At 43.3% G+C, this 14,580-nt stretch overlaps 1 protein-coding gene across 1 annotated transcript in view; it reads left to right on the forward strand.

Moving 5' to 3' along the window:
* Nucleotides 1–455: 455 nt before the first annotated feature.
* Nucleotides 456–14,580, forward strand: part of CCDC9B (coiled-coil domain containing 9B) — a 67,482-nt gene continuing 53,357 nt past the window's right edge. The window contains exon 1 of the mRNA XM_077260655.1: nt 456–568. The gene's annotated coding sequence lies outside the window, so the exon portion shown is untranslated. The remainder of the gene's footprint in view (nt 569–14,580) is intronic.

A 14,580-nucleotide genomic window follows, 5' to 3' on the forward strand; every position in this document is an offset into this window, starting at 1 on the left:
ATTGGAGGCGGAGCCGCCGGGTCACGACCTCCCAGAAGCCCTAGCGACGAGGGGAGCGCGTCTGCGCATGCGCGGACCGGCAAAGAGACGAGCGCCGGTGAAGCAGGAAGACAGAGCGCTGGAGGGAGCATCGGGAGCGCGCCGGCCGGACAGGTAAGTATATGAAGGCGGCGTGACAATGCCTCATTTGAGTCTGAACAATAAAAAAAATATATATAAATTTATACATTGTAGCATTTATACGGTAATGACTTTTTATGCCTTTTATACATAATAAACAAGTAAATAATGTAAATGGCTGATCGTTTATCATATTGCAGAACCATGTATAGCAGCTATAAAAAAAAATAAAAGGAAAAAGTGACTGACTTGGTGGGACGAGGTGTCCACGGTCAGCATATTAGGCTGGATGTGCGATTGGCCGACAGCCCAGAAAAAGCCTTTGTAATCAAAACATGATCTTGTACGCTATGCAACCAGTGCAGAGTTGCCGTCTGATGCCTCCACCGCCTCAGCTCTGCTTGGAATAGACCCAGCTTCACCGCTGATGTCCAAAATGCAGTAAAGTGTGAGTGTTTCCTTTGTGTGGTCTTTGCGTTAGGATAGCAGCTTTTTGTCATGTATCACTGACCCTATATGAGCGTTGGATGTAACACATAGTAGGGTATAGTCATTTTTGGTGCATCTTCATTAGTTCTTGCTTTTCTTTTATCCAGACCGTTAGTCTACTGTGCTTCTAGTATAGCTTTTTTTCCCCATAGGCTTTAATCTCTTGAGTTGCCCTTTAAATCGAAGTCCGGAAATGCTAAGTATGAAGTTATGCTCCGCAGCACCGCATATGGCGTTACTATTCCTGAAGAGAGCATTACAGCAGAGAGGACACTCATCGCAGGGTGAAGAAGCAGCATCGGCATGTAATGAGAGAGGCGTACAGTGCCTGACATTACATAAAGTCTGCTCTCTTCATTTCATGGCACAATCATAGGTTACTGCACTAATGATCGAGCTCCTATAACCCAACTTATAACACAGTCACCGCCTCCAGTTCTCTCTTTATGTTCATCTGCTATAATAGATGTTATATTTGTGTCATCCGTCTCATCGTACGTTGAATGGTATCATGGAATATGCCGAGGACAGACATATTGCTAGATTACTTGTCAGCAAACTTTCTGCTACTTTTTACTGCTTTAAGGAGCTGTCCGATGACCGATAGACAGAGCGGGGCACTTTTATACCTGATATATGGAGCAACAGTGCGCATGATCGACCACCGCTCCATTCATTCTCTATGGGGCTGCTGAATACTCTGCCATAGAAAATGAATGGAGCGGGAGTTGGGCATCTCACCTGCCGTACCATTTTGGAACCGAAATAAACGTTCTGCTTTGGGGATAAAAATTCCCAGATCACCTATCCTATGCATCGTTTATAATTTGCTTATAGCCCCTTTAAAGTGGAACTGTCATTTACCATCAAGATGTACATTTTTGTTTACCTGGTGCAAATGCAGCTGTTTTCCTGAACTTGGCATTGATTATTTTTCATTCTTCTCCATTCCTGAGATATGGCATCATCTTCTCTGTATATAATCTGTTTAGTCCACTGGGTGTGGCTCTCAAGAAGACACCCACAAAGTTGATGAACACATCCTCTTGTCTAACAAGACTAGATTTTAATACCAGGAAGCGGGGGTCATATTCAGGAGAGGAAAGGCACAGGAGCAAAAGAAAAGCAAGGACAGATTCAGAAGATCACATATTCAGATTTACTGGCCATATTGTGTTCTCAACATAATAAAGGGTTCTTCCCAAAAAATGAAGTTATCCCTTATCCATTGGCAGGGCAGCCACCAGAAATTTCGGGGCCCCATACTGCAAAATTTTTTGGTCCCCCTTTTCCTATTTCCTATTGTTACAGGGTACCGTCCGGCAGATCTCGGCAGGCGCAAGCCATTTTTTTCCACAGGAAGATGACGCCAGGCTGGGGGACAGATCAGAAGGGTCTGGGGATGGCAGAGGTACCGGGTGGTTTCGGTGGGCATCATTACTCTCTCCTCTGACATATACAGCTCTGTCAAAAATTAAGAGACCACCGCATCAAAACTTTGTCATGGGCAGCCCAATCTCCAGACCTGAACCCCATTGAAAACCTCTGGAATGTAATCAAGAGGATGATGGATAGTCACAAGCCATCAAACAAAGAAGAACTGCTTACATTTTTGCGACAGGAGCAGTGTGAAAGACTGGTGGAAAGCATGCCAAGACGCATGAAAGCTGTGATAAAATCATGGTTATTTCACAAAATATTGATTTCTGAACTCTTCCTGAGTTAAAACATTAGTATTGTTGTTTCTAAATGATTGTGAACTTGTTTTCTTTGCATTATTTGAGGTCTGAAAGCATCATTTTTTTTACTTTTGTTTTGACCATTTTTCTTTGTCAGAAAAAAAATACAAAATGTATTGCTTGGAAATTCAGAGACATATTGTCAGAAGTTTATAGAATAAAAGAACAATTTACATTTAACTCAGAAATATACCTATAAAGAGAAAAATCAGACAAACTGAACATTTTGCAGGGGTCTCTTAATTTTTGCCAGAGCTGTATATCATTGTCAAAAGAGAGAGAAATGATTGAAACAGCAGGCACACTTTTTTCGTGATCACTGTTGTCCATTGAATAATGGCGATCACGTGATCGAACACTGGAAAATCCAGCCCTGATCATGTTCTTCGGGGTCTCAGCTACCCCCAGTGGCGGAAACCCCGGAGATTTTCAGAAATATGAGGGTTTTAATGAGTGTTTGGGGTTGGCCAGGGGTTTAAACTTTGATTAACAGAATTGGCCATTTTCTGGTTATTGTTGACCCATGTGTTTGAGATTATAAGGCACTCACTAATACGGCATTTCTTGAATTTCCGTACTAAATATACTGGAAATAGAAATATAGGCGATGCTGAATTTCTGCACTAAGCTCCTTTTAATCATCTCACAAAACACATTGGTTAGCAATAACCAGAAGGTGGTCAATGCCCTTCACATAAAAGCTTCATAACACATTCCCAATAAAGATCTATTTTTCATAAGAGTAATTTAGTTAATTCTTTTGTTCAATTATGTAAAGTGCAAAATTATAGTGTCAGTAACAAACGGAAAACAAACAAAAAAACAGCCATGTATAACCAATTAATACAATGGAAATAAGGTCATTTTGGGAGGTCGGAAAAACAGTATTGCACATGATCTAAGGAAATGAACCATAAAAATAAAGACATACTGTATTTCCATAAATTTAAGAACAGCAAACAATAGTGCAAACTGTCCTCCGAACTGAGCTCTACTATTAGAGGGATATTCCCCTGTTACATGTCCCTAATGCTATGACATTGGGTCAGTAAACCCGCAGTCAGGCTAGGGCGCTCATCCATGATACAGGGGACCATACCTGGCAATAATACACTAATGTAAAACTGTCTACATTGTAGAAGATGTGAAGTGAAAATTTACATGGAGATATATCTAGATTGTAGTATTTTGTTTCTATTCTCAAAACTGGTAAGAACTTTTACCCAAAATGTAACTAAAACCACTACCCTGAATGATGAAAAATAGAGAGTCCTTCAGCTTCTGAATGTGCATCATTTGTAAGTTTACCTGAAGAGAGGACTTTATCAAGAGCTTTCAAAATGCTTCGCAGCTTTTGAGCAACGGGAAGCACAGCCTCTATTCTTTTCACAATGTGACTATGGGATAGCTAATGTGCTGCTATACTGACCCTCAAGCTTGGGATCCCTAGCTATCCCTGTCTCCACGATTACCCCTGATGATGGGGATGCCTTGGCCCTGTTCCTTACTATGCTCCTAAGTAGACCTAGCCTGTGAAGTGTATAGGGGAATACAAACAAGACAAAGAGGGCAAAACAGAAGCACAAACACTCAGCACTCTCTCGGGAAAATACACTAAGAAATTAAAGTGTAAATCGAGAGTGGCAACAAAGTATTATAAAAATACCTAGAAAAAAAGGAAAGAGTTAACTAAACACAGCTCACAATAACTGAGGGGATAACCACTAGTAACCAGGATGTGTCCACCTCTCCAGTCCATTATAGAAAAACTATATCTGGCATTACCTGAATAGCAGAGCCAGCTTAAAGAGGGAAAGAGTAGATATGACTGGTTCTCCCACAGCATGCGACCAAAGGCAATCAACCTCAAAATTTAACTCTTGCTAACCTAACTAGGAGCTGCAGCTCTAAGAGTTGATGCCCCAGTCACTCTGGGGTGATCATAGCTAGCAATGGAGTTACAAGGAGGAGTGTAAGAATTCACAGACCCTGATGGAGCGCCCCCACTGCCGCAGGGCCGAGGGGTACCCGGTACCGGGCCTCTCAGTCTCAGTTCTGGGGTTGTCACGGTGGCTAGACCCGGCCCGTGACCCTGCTGAGGGGCGTCCAATGAAGGTGGAGAGTGATACTGTTGTGTTGTGGTGCCGGTCGCAGTAAATAACAAGGACACCAGGTTGCAGTCTCTTTACCTCTTTACTGAAGGCTTCCGGATCCTCAGTCCGAAATACGGTTAACCGGGCTGCGTGAGTCCAGCCGGTCCGATGGCACCTCCAGAGTTCCCTTTGCAGGTGGAAATCTGTGCCTACCTTCTAGCGCTTGTGTGTTGTAGTCCTTCCCTGCTGTGCTTACGAGATAGTCCTCACAACTGTTGTGTCTGTTTCTGAAGTTCCCTCACAACTCGATTATGATGTTCTACTTCGTCCCCCAGATGATATGGCTAGGACGCACCCGTATGACGGGTAGGCTCGGAGGTCTTCCGGGACCCTAGAGTCGCCCCTCTCCAGATGTTGCCCCCTGTGTCTGCTTAGGTGATTTTGGGTGAGACAGCCCGCCTAGAACTGACTGTCCTGCCGTAGGTTTGAAGTATGGCCTGGAGCTCAATACTTCCTCGGCGTTCCGGCCACCGGCTACGCGCCTCAGTAGGATGTTGCCTCGTCTTACAGCACGACTCCTACTGGTGTTTCTCCTTGTTGCGTTGATCTCGTTTCTCACTCAGCACAATAAACCTCGCTTCTTGTCCTTTCTGGGGGTACCGCCGCGATGAAGTGCAGGCTCGGTCCCGTAACGTTCTTTCTGTTCGCTAGGCCTCTGTCAGGATCCCACCCCTGACAGGGACCCCCCTGAATCTTCCCCTGCAACACCCTCTGCCACAGGATGTTGCCTGGTTCCAACCCAGTCAGCTTCTGACTAACTTCCTATCTAACCCCCAGTTTTACCAGATTGTGAGGAGTGGCCTAATACATAGCACCCTTAGCTCCCCCTGGAGGCCAGACTGTGAAGTGTATTGGTGTCTGTGATACCTGGTCAGGTGAACTCCTTCAGTGCCATCAGACGTACCATAGCCCCCCTTAGCGGCGGAGCATCAGTACTGCAACGACCAGGACTCTGGGGCGCTGCACTGACACATCATGACAGTTGGTGATGATTAAGAAAACCTCCTTGTGACAATACTTTAGCTCCACCAGCTGTCCGTTAGACCATACAAAGACCTTCCAACTACATCAAGCTAGGTGCTCCATCTCTCAGCGCTGTTGTTAAACATAATGTATAGCTTATGCTTCCAAAAAAGTCTTAAATTTAGGGCAGCTTGCAGCAGCATGAACACCCATGAGGTTTAAAGTATAGGGAGCACAAGGACAAAAGGGAGCTCTTGGAAACTTCTCTTTGGCCCTTACACCTTACTCCTACCAGACATGTTTGCTCCATTAACATATCCCTGGCCTGTGCTGTCTTTCAGGTCAATGGCATGCTCCTTCAGTCTTGATATAATCATGTCTGCAATTTGTTCTCCCATCTTAAGAATAAAAACTGAAGAATTTTCTTCATTGTTCCCCTGAAAGCCATGTTCTATGATTCTAAATGCAGTGTCACATCCAAAAGTCTTTCTAGAGGAATCACAAGCTTCTCTGCTTCCTTCTCTAAACTACTTTGCCTCTCAAAGTCAACACCATGGCCACCTAGGGCCTTTTAGATTGTCCCCCAACTCTAGTAGTGCTTCCTGTGCTGTGCACTATGTTCATGCTCTGATAACTTGAGGTGAAGATGCCATTTGGAAACCAAAGGATTAAAACAGTCTTTCCATCAAAGGATGCTCCCTGTCTTCTCTGATCAGCAGACGTTACACAATACATTACCTTCCTACTTAGGCTCCATCTTAGCCAATCCCTTAAAAAATGTTCATGCCCATTAGATGACTTAGCATATTGGAGAAAGTCACCAAGGAAATAGTCATCAACATCCTTAGTAGTCCATGAGCCGGGCCAGATATCGGTACCACCCGGAGTGACTAATTTTCTTTGGTATTTTTAGGTAGATGCATGTCTGTAGTTTATTTTTTGATATGATAGCCCTTACATATACGTAGCTTATTAACCCCTTCAGCCCTAGGCCTATTTGTACCCAAGTGCCTAAGCCAATCTGACCTGTACCACTTCATGGGCTAATAACTTTGGAACGCTTTCACCTATCCAAGCCATTCTGAGATTGTTTTCTCGTGACATATTGTACTTCACGTCAGTGCTAAATGGGAGTCAATATATTTTACCTTTCTATATAAAAAAATGCTAAATATTCGGAAATTTTGGAAAAATCGGCAATTTTTTAACTTTGAAATTCTCTGCTTTTTACAAAAATACTGATACCCCCCATAATAGTTATTAATTTACACTCCCCACATGTTTACTTCATATTGGCATCATTTTGAAAATGAAACCTTATTGTTTTACGACGTAATAGGGCTTATAGTTTTATGCGCAATTTTTCACATTTACAGCAAAACCCACTTTTCAAAGGACCAAGTCACTTCTGAAGTCACTTTAAGGGGCTTACATAACAGAAACCACCCATAAATTACCCCATTTTGCAAACTACACCCCTCAAGCTGTTCAAAACTCATTTTTAAAAACTGTTAACCCTTTAGGTGTTCCACAGGAATTTTAGCAGAATGAAGGCGAAATTTCAAAATTTCATTTTTTTTCCAGATATTACATTGTAATCCAATTTTACCTGCAACCTAGCAAGGGTTAACGGCAAACCCAAACTTGGTTACCCTAATTCTGCAGTTTATAGAAACACCCCACATGTACTCGTAAACTAAAGTATGGGCACACAGCACAGCTCAACACGGAAGGAGCGCTATGTGGTTTTTGGGTGGCGGATTCACTGGAAGAAATCTAGGGGGCCATGTCACATTTGAAGGCTGCCTGAGGTACCCCCACAGTGGAAACCCCAAAAAGTGACCCTATTTTGGAAACTACACCCCCAAGGAATCTTTTAGGGGGTATAGTGACCACTTTGACCCAACCAGTGTTTCACAGTAGTTGGAAACACTTGGTTGAGAAAATGGAAAAAGTGCATTTTTTACATGAAGGTGTCATTTTAGGCTCATTTTTTTATAGGCAGAGATTGTACCATCTGCTACAATTCTTCTTCATTAGAAAGCCCTGAAAGAATAATCTTCTGCCATTCCTTATCCATGAGGACACCTGACCACATTGCTTGGTCTTTCCAATTGATTCCTTCTTCTTGTAATTTTATATGAGCACACTCCTCTGGAGAAAAAGACTCTGCACTCTGATCACAAGATAGTTCTTCATACATATGTTCTAATATGGAACTTGAACATGAAGGCATTGGCTCTTCTTCCATCTCTATAAAAAGTGGGAGGGAACATTTTTTGAGAAGGACTCTTTGGTGACATGGTATTGGACCATGTTTCCGCAGATTATTTGGTTACCACACCAGTTGTCATAGCTGCATCCTCTTCTTTCATTACTGAAGAAATGCTTGAAGAGACTCACTGGATGAAGCAGTATGCTCAAGCATTTGATGAGAAGCTTGCATCTGAGGGGGTTCACAAGTGTCAACATCACCTCCCTTGGTGCTTTGTCGCTTTTGAAAGTACTAACATAGAACTTGTTTTTTATGCCTTTCCTCTTCTTTATCACGCTCCTTTTTCTCCTTTTGTTTTTGAGGGCCAGATTTATGATGGTGCGTATTTCTGGGACTAGGTGCACAATTTTTGCTTGCAAGGTAATCTGTAAATGAGTATTACCCACAACTTGGAAATGGCAACACTAAATCATACTGGCAGTGTATAGGGCAGCTAAAACAATATAAAGCGTACAGGTAAGGCTGCTTTCACACAAGCTCTCTTTTTACATTCGTACGGTGAAGTAAAAAAAGATAGAAAGAACAGAGTCTAACAGACTCTGACACTTTTGTTCTTATCACCATTGATTCTCAGCTATTTCCATGGCAAAAAATTATAGCTATTGAGATACTGTATGTGTGCGGCCACTTCATTTATTTCAATGATAGTTCCAGCTATTTCTGAAACTCCCAGGCAAATGAATCGAGCGGCTGCACGCATGTCTGACAAGGCGCTCCATTCATTTGAGGGGGTGTTTGGAGTTATAGGGCCCCTGTTCTCGGGATCAGTGGGGGTTATACTTCTAGGACCCCCCACTGATCACAAGGACAAAGTCCCCATAAATCTCATCACCCCCAAAATGAGCCGAGCAGATGATTGGGCATGCATGCAGCCACCTGATTGTAAGGAACAGCTCACACGGCAGAATTTCCAGAAGAATTTTGAAGCGGACATGTCCTTTAACGGCATGGCTGTAGCTAAAACCCGCTCTTCTCTGTCTCCCTATTCAGCAAAATGTCGGTGTGGCAGTGTGCACCAAATTTCTGCTTGAAAATCTGCCATGTGAAGTGTCCCTAATAATTATCCCATATGTTGTGTATAGGGGTTAAGTATTAGGATACTAAAATATCCCCTTTAAGACAGGCGACAGTACCTTATTGCAAGCAGTCAGGCAACAGTCAGTAGGGCTGAAGTTAGTAGTATTTAGTAGTTTGAAGGCAGGCAGCAAACAGAGATGACCTCCTACTGCACACTGCACTGCGTCCCATGCAGTCTGTCAGGATGTTTATACCATGGCTCGGTTGTGCTACCTCAGTGCAGGCTACGAATCATGTCTCACCCAGTCTGGGCCCCCCTCTTTGCTTCTGCTCACTGGGCCCCATACACCAGTAATGTCATTAATACTCTGATGGTGGCTTAGTCCATTGGATGGTGAGTAACTCGCAGATTGCTGGGGAGTCCAACCGTTGGGTCCCGCAGATTAACATTAGGGTGCTTTCACATTGCGTTTAGGCATCTGGGTGTCCGCCTTAAGTAGGCATAAATGCCGAAAATGATGCATGGCAGAGTGCACATTTGCTCTGTCAGCACCATTATAGTCTATGTTGTTTTGCGGGCGGTTCGGACATAAGCTTCTATGGGGCCACTGAACAGGTGCCTAAACACAATTTTTAAAGAACTCTTAGCCTGAACCAGCTGTTTTAGATGTTCCTCCATGTCTGTCATTTAAATGCAATGTTTCTTTAAAAATACTGTTTCTTTAAACATCTTTATGCTCGCATCCTCCACCATATGGGGGAGCTTAGCTCCCTGGTTAGACTGATAGAGACATTTTCAGGCTTCAAATGTCCAAATTTCTGGTGCTTTCTGATTTTTATTAGTAAGTTATATTAAGTATAGGCAATAAACATGCAGGTTGTACTAACCATACTAACCAAAAGAAAAGTTTAACAAAATCCTGGTAAACTGAGCACTTTCTGAACAATATAACTTTCCTGTCGAACAATCACCCTGCTCTGTCCAGAGAAAGACCACATTGTGTTTCACCAGACATCTCCCTAGGTATCAGTACAAATGCTTTTAATAATGAGACCTTAGCAAAAGTAGTGGACAATTTGGAATATCCTGAAAGAGAAGAAAACACGCTATCTAAGCATAGTAAGTTTATGTCTAGTTGTAAAAGGTGAGTTGTATAAGGAAACTTGCTCACCTGATGTAGTTCTGTTGCCTGAGGCACAACTCTTTTTTTGGTTTGATAAACTGCAGCTATTCCTGGAGAGACAGGGGAAACCACTTCCAGAAGTTTCCCACAGTGGAAGAATCAAAAATGGAGACCAGGATCAGTGCTGCCTTCTATGGCTACGATTGAATCAAGGATGGTGTCTTTTTTATTCCTTCAATGAGCATTTATTTAAAAATAAAAGATTATTAAAACACTTGTTTACCCAATGCGTTTCGCTGCTTACAGCCTTCACCAGGTGCAGCTTTCCACAATGTAATAGTCATAGTAACATAGTAACATAATTAGCAAGGCTGAAAAAAGACACTTGTCCATCCACTTCAGCCTATATTCCCTCAGAATAAATCCCCAGATCTACGTCCTTCTAAAGAACCTAATAACTGTAAGATACAATATTCTTACGCTCCAGGAAGACATCCAGGCCTCTCTTGAACCCCTCAACTGAGTTCGCCATCACCACCTCATCAGGCAAGGAATTCCAGATTCTCACCACCCTAATAGTAAAGAATCCTCTTCTTTGTTGGTCAGAGGCGTAGCTAGGGTTTGGTTCAGGGGGGGCGAAGCTTCTGAGTGGGCTCCTAACCAGGTAACCTTGATTACAACTTGATGACGCACCCTAATAGTGGAGGAGAACCTCAGCAGATGACAGATGTTACTGAAAATAATCTCTATATAAAGACCAATATTGATATTACCGCCATATGGTCAGTGGTAGATACTGTCCTACAGAACATATAAGAGATCACAGCACAGTTACAGATAATGACTTACTGCTGACGTTCTTTCTGATGGAATCCTTCATTTTTCCCGCCTTTTCCATCTGGCCCAGACCGACGTAATAAATATTAATCTTTATTTTTATATAGCACTAACATATTACGCAGCGCTTTACAGTTTGTACACATTATCATCGCTGTCCCCGATGGATCTCACAATCTAAATTCCCTATCAGTATGTCTTTGGAATGTGGGAGGAAACCAGAGCGCCCGGAGGAAACCCACGCAAACACAGAGAGAACATACAAACTCTTTGCAGATGTTGTCCAAGGTGGGATTAGAACCCAGGACTCCAGCGCTGCAAGGCTGCTGTGCTAACCACTGCGCCACCGTGCTGCCTGACATGACAACTTCTTCCAGCCACAACTCGGCTGCAGAGAATACAACAAAGGCACATTTCACTTCTCACATTCCAGCCCCATCACCATCTATTCCCAACCAGCACAACCTCCTCATCCTGCTGATATCCCAATACTGAGCCGCTGCTGGCGTATGTGTCCCTATTACTGCACCTGATACCCCAATACTGAGCCGCTGCTGAGGTATGTGTCCCTATTACTGCACCTACTGTGTGGTTCACTGTGCCCTCTAAATTCTAAAGCACCCCTCTATAATATAGTAATGCCAGGTGCAAGTGCCCTTGAAAACAGTGCCCATATTTTGCCCCCTAGAAAGTAATATTGCCATGTGTGCCCCTTTGATAGTCACAGTAACTTGAGTTCCCCTATAACAATAAGTGCCCACTTTACATTTAATAATGTCCCGAGTCTCCCCCCTGTATAGCTCCCTTATACACAGCATGATGCTCTCTTATACACAGTATACTGACCCCAAAGTAGCCTCCAAACTGTTTGATGGCTCCAACACTGTATGATGGCCCTTTCACTGTAATCCCCACACTGTATGATGGCTGTTGTGAACTCTATTTTTGGGCTCCCTCTAGTGGTCACAAGCGGTACTGTGTAGTGTTGTCTTTCTGCAGGTTGGCAGCATCAGCTGGTTCGTTATCCTTGGTTGGTTTCCTATTTAGCTCACCTGGATACTCAGTTCCTTGCCTGCTCTCAATATATTCAGTGCTCTTCAGATTCCTTGTGACTACTTTGCTCCCAGTCTCTCCAAGACAAGCTAAGTTTTTGTTTGTTTATTTTTTGATTATCAGCATTCATCATGTTTCTTGTCCAGCTTGCTAAAATGTGATTTCCTCGCTTGCTGGTTGCTCTAGGGGACTGAGTTTCTCCCCCCACACCGTTAGTTGGTGCGGGGGTTCTTGAAATCTCAGTGTGGATATTTTGTAAGGGTTTTTTACTGACCGCACAGACCCCTTTTCTATTTTCTGCTATCTAGTATTAGTGGGCCTCATTTGCTGAATCTGCTTTCACCCCTGTGTATGTGCCTTCCTCTTACCTCACCATTATTATTTGTTGGGGGCTTCTATATCTTTGGGGATTATTTCTCTGGAGGCAAGTGAGGTCTTTCTTTCTCTCTAGGGGTAGTTAGTTCCTCAGGCTGGCTCGAGACGTCTAGGATTTTAGTCACGTTCACCGGCTACCTCTAGTGTGTTGGATAGGTTCAGATTTGCGGTCAGTCCAGTTTACCACCTCCCTAGAGCTTGTCCTATGTTTGTTACTTAGCTGGAGTATTTTGTGATCCTCAACCACTAAGGATCATAACAGTAGAGCAGGCCAAAAAGTGTTTAATGCATCGCAGAAGTGGGATAAAAAGAAGACCTGAGTACATTTTTTTTTTTTTTTCTGCCTCCCGCTTTTCCTTTGCTGCAGTCTGTTTAGCTTCTTTCATCCCCTTGAACTCTGGGTGGTTTTGAGCTCAGCTGCAGACATGAATGTTCAGACTCTGGCTTCTAGTGTGGATCATCTTGCTGCACGGGTGCAAAGTATTCAGGATTTTGTTATTCATAGCCCTATGTCAGAACCAAAGATACCCATTCCTGAGTTGTTTTCTGGAGATAGATCTAGGTTTCTAAATTTTAAGAATAATTGTAAGTTATTTCTATCTCTGAGACCTCGTTCCTCTGGTGATTCCGCTCAGCAAGTTAAAATTGTTATCTCCTTGTTGCGTGGCGACCCTCAAGATTGGGCTTTCTCTCTGGCGCCAGGAGATCCTGCATTGCTTAATGTAGATGCATTTTTTCTGGCTCTTGGACTGCTTTATGAGGAGCCTAATCTTGAGAATCAGGCAGAAAAAGTGTTGCTGGCTATCTCTCAAGGTCAGGATGAAGCAGAGGTGTATTGTCAAAAATTTCGGAAATGGTCGGTGCTTACTCAATGGAATGAGTGTGCCCTGGCTGCAAATTTCAGAGAAGGTCTTTCTGAGGCCGTTAAGAATGTTATGGTGGGGTTTCCCACCCCTACAAGTCTGAGTGATTCTATGGCTTTAGCCATTCAGGTTGATCGGCGTTTGCGGGAGCGCAAATCTGCTCATCCTTTGGCGGTATTTTCTGAACAGAGACCTGAGTCTATGCAATGTGACCGAACTCTGACCAGAATTGAGCGACAAAGTCATAGACGTCAAAATGGGTTGTGCTTTTACTGTGGTGATTCTACTCATGTTATCTCAGCATGCTCTAAACGCTTAAAAAAAATTGCTAAACCTGTCACCATTGGTACTATGCAGCCTAAATTTATTTTGTCTGTTACTTTGATTTGTTCTTTGTCGTCCTACCCGGTTATGGCTTTTGTGGATTCGGGTGCTGCCCTGAATCTGATGGATTTGTCGTTTGCCAGGCGCTGTGGTTTTGTCCTGGAGCCTTTGGAATTTCCTATTCCTCTGAGGGGAATTGATGCTACGCCATTGGCTGAGAATAAGCCTCAGTATTGGACGCAAATGACCATGTGCATGACTCCCGTACATCAGGAGGTGATTCGCTTTCTTGTTCTGCATAATTTGCATGATGTTGTCGTTTTGGGTCTGCCATGGCTGCAGGCTCATAATCCAGTTTTAGATTGGAAAGCTATGTCTGTGTCAAGTTGGGGTTGTCAGGGAATTCATGGCGATGCTCCGTTGTTGTCTATTGCTTCTTCCACTCCTTCTGAGGTCCCGAGTTTTTGTCTGACTACCAGGATGTATTTGATGAGCCCAGGTCCAGTGCCCTGCCCCCTCATAGGGATTGTGACTGTGCTATAAATTTAATTCCTGGTAGTAAATTCCCTAAGGGACGACTTTTTAATCTGTCTATACCAGAGCATGCCGCGATGCGGAGTTATATAAAGGAGTCTTTGGAGAAGGGACATATTCGCCCATCCTCTTCCCCTCTTGGTGCAGGATTTTTTTTTGTGGCCAAGAAGGACGGTTCTTTGAGACCTTGTATAGATTATCGTCTTCTGAATAAAATCACAGTCAAATTTCAGTATGCTTTACCACTATTGTCTGATTTGTTTGCTCGGATTAAGGGTGCCAGTTGGTTCACCAAGATAGATCTCCGTGGTGCGTATAACCTTGTGCGCATTAAGCAGGGAGATGAATGGAAAACAGCATTTAATACGCCTGAAGGCCATTTTGAGTACTTGGTGATGCCTTTTGGACTCTCTAATGCTCCTTCTGTGTTTCAGTCCTTCATGCATGACATCTTCCGAGAATATCTGGATACATTTATGATTGTTTATCTGGATGACATTTTGGTATTTTCTGATGATTGGGAGTCCCATGTGAAGCAGGTCAGGATGGTGTTTCAGGTCCTGCGTGCTAATGCTTTATTTGTGAAAGGCTCAAAATGCCTCTTCGGAGTACAGAAGGTCTCCTTTTTGGGTTTTATTTTTTCTCCTTCTACTGTGGAGATGGACCCAGTCAAGGTCCAGGCTATTCATGACTGGACTCAGCCCACGTCTGTTA

Source organism: Ranitomeya variabilis, chromosome 1 (assembly GCF_051348905.1).
Source record: "Ranitomeya variabilis isolate aRanVar5 chromosome 1, aRanVar5.hap1, whole genome shotgun sequence".
Taxonomy (NCBI): Eukaryota; Metazoa; Chordata; class Amphibia; order Anura; family Dendrobatidae; genus Ranitomeya; species Ranitomeya variabilis.